The sequence below is a fragment of the Marmota marmota genome, unplaced genomic scaffold (assembly GCF_001458135.2).
Source record: "Marmota marmota marmota unplaced genomic scaffold, marMar, whole genome shotgun sequence".
NCBI classification, from domain to species: Eukaryota; Metazoa; Chordata; class Mammalia; order Rodentia; family Sciuridae; genus Marmota; species Marmota marmota.
This window is the reverse complement of record NW_025999842.1, coordinates 25,938,091-25,940,763: the sequence shown is the minus strand read 5'-3', so window position 1 is coordinate 25,940,763 and position 2,673 is coordinate 25,938,091. Positions and strand designations below refer to the sequence as shown.

General features: G+C 45.6%; 1 protein-coding gene across 4 annotated transcripts in view; it reads left to right on the top strand.

Moving 5' to 3' along the window:
• The first annotated feature begins 374 nt into the window (after positions 1-374).
• Positions 375-2,673, top strand: part of Atg5 (autophagy related 5) — a 125,380-nt gene continuing 123,081 nt past the window's right edge. For all 4 annotated transcript variants that reach the window (XM_048782918.1, XM_015499749.2, XM_048782876.1 and 1 more), the window contains exon 1: positions 375-635. The gene's annotated coding sequence lies outside the window, so the exon portion shown is untranslated. The remainder of the gene's footprint in view (positions 636-2,673) is intronic.

Here is a 2,673-nt window from a genome sequence, read left to right as displayed (position 1 = left end):
CAGCAGTCTTCTGTTAAATGCAGCTATTAATGCCTGCCATGGTTCTAACAAAATTGAAAATCAAACGAAAAAATGGATGTAAGGGCAGTTTGAAAGGTATGTTTGAGTTATACTATTTTGTGATGCCAGGAAGAGAGGAATGTTGTGATCAAGCTTTAGGATGGCAAATTTTGCTTTTATGGAAAATTTATTAACCTCTTCAAACAACTGAGAACTACGTTTCAGCGCCAGACTCCAGCTACAATGAGAACCCAGTGAACTCTGTCCCAAGACGGCGCTTCTCTAGGTCTGCGCATGCTCAAGAGCAGCCCCGCCTCTTCGCGGGTTGGGTCGAATCCAGAGGGCGGGGTGCGGGCCACGTGGGGTCCAGTGACGTCATCTCCAGGCGCCGAGGGTGACTGGACTTGCGGTGGGCTTCCAGAGCTCCGCCGCGCTGCCTGTTGTGTTAGCTGGATTCGGGAGGGCGGAAGTATAGCTGGGCTCGGCTCCGACCTCCGCGACGTGCTTTCTGCGGCTGCGCGGGCTCTCTGGACTCTTTGCTCCCGCGTATCTGCAGGACAGTGTGTCAGGCAGGCAGAGCCCGGTGCCGAGCGTCCTCACCCGTGCGGCAAGCGGGAGAGAAGCCGGCGCTTCGGGTAGGAAATGTGTGTATATCCCATGGTGAAGGAATGCCTGGGGGAGGAGGGTTGGGGCGGGGGCCGGTGGATAAGGTAAGAAGGGGTGAGTGTCTGGCGAGAGGAGTGCTCCTGGGCGGCGATGGCGGGTGAAGGTGTTCCTCCCGGCAGAGGTAGGGTTGGCAAGACTCCGCTCCCTGCACCCTTAGGCCGGCCTGTGCGGTCTCTGTTCGGGAGTTATGTCTGTTCTTTACTAAGGTAGGAAGCGTAGGCTCGAATCGCAGGCTCAAGAGTTTTGTTCAGGACCTGTATTTTTCGTGGAGCACTATAAACCATAATTCACAGGACAGTTGGATTCTGTCCGAACTAGCTATTTCCTGCAGGCAATTTATCTTTTCATTGGCATTCCGTAAGCCTAATTTTAGTAATAGGCAATTTTCTGTTGGTAAAGTACTTTGGCATACTTTAGTTATACTTCACTTGTTTTCAAATCATACCTGAACTTGAGGAACCTCGGAAACTGTATTGGTTCTAGATTTTTTCTGAGGGGTGAGGAAGCATAGCATGTCTTCAGAACCCAGAGACTTATGAAAAAAACAGATGAACTTCCAAGACCTTCCAGAATTCACCTGATAAATCCGAGCCTTGAAATTGAGTCCGTGAATCTGTACTGAATTATTTGAGAGTTTTTAGCAGGGTTGTTGTTTGAATTATGGATTTAAAAATAAGGGTGTTAGACTGTGGCAGTTGGGAGGAATTTTAGAATTTTACAACGAATTTAGATGTATACTTTGCTCTCTGAAGATATGCTAGTTAAAACCGGGGGAAAAGAGCAAAATGGGACGGTATGGATACGGGGTTTTAGTTATTCGCTGTACTGAAGATTGAGCCCAGGGTCTTTGCTCTTTGCCACTGGGCTGTGTCTCCAGTCCTTTTTATTTTTTGAAACAAATCTCTTAAGTTCCCCAGGCTGGCCTTGAATTTGGGATCACAGGTGTACCACCATGCCCTGGGTGGATGTGGGCTTTTAGAACAGTGTACACACATATCAAGTTGGGGTTTGATTTATTTCACAAATAAGAGTACTTGGTATAGGCCAGGCTCTGGATGAAACAGTAAACAAAACAGTAAGAATCCCTGCCATTGTGAAATTCACTTTGGGAAAGATGTTGATACAAAATTAAAGTATGTGTCAGGTTGTGGGAAGTCCTAGAGAAAAGATAAATCAATGAAAGAAAGTGGGTAAGCTAGTGATATGGGTAGGTCCCAGTGGTGGCCATAGAAAGGATATTTATGGAAAAACCTAAAAGTGATAGAGATGTCATGTGGAAAAGTCATCAGAGCTACCACAGAGTCCTGAAGCTGGAGCATACCAAATGGTTTGGCTGGAAAAGAATGAGTAAGGGGGAAGGAATAGTAGATACTCAGGTAGGTGAGGCAAGATTATATAGGGACTGTGTAAGAACTTCAGTGTTTGAGAACTGAAATTTTATTTTTTTGATACCAGGGTTTGAACTCTGAGGTGCTTCAACACTGAGTCACATGCCAGTCTATTTTTTTGTTGAGGTGGATTTTGAACTTTCAGTACTTTTGTCTCTGCCTTCCCAGCCACTGGAATCACAGTTTTGTGTCACCACTCCCAGCAAGAACTTCAGTGTTTGAATGAGATAATTTTGCTTTCCATCAGATGGGTTTGAGTAAGGAGAAAATTGACCTATCTTTTGTTTTAAAAGGGCCTGATTGCTCTGTTGCTTGTATGCAGCAAGTCAGAAATAACCAAAGCGGTTCTTAGGCCATTGCATTTATCCAGGTTAAATGCCAAGGTGACTTGGATCAGGGTGGTAATAGTAGAAGAGGTTGGAAATGACCAGGTTCTGACTTATTTCTAAGCTAGAGCTGTCAGATATGAAATAATGACTAAGGGTAACACAAAGATTTGTGGCCTGAGCAACTATAGAAGTACCACATAGTGAAATGGGAAGACCATAGAGTAATGGGGGAAAGGAAGGACAAAGGTCTGAAATCATTTTCAGGTTTTTTTTTTTGGGGGGGGGGGGGC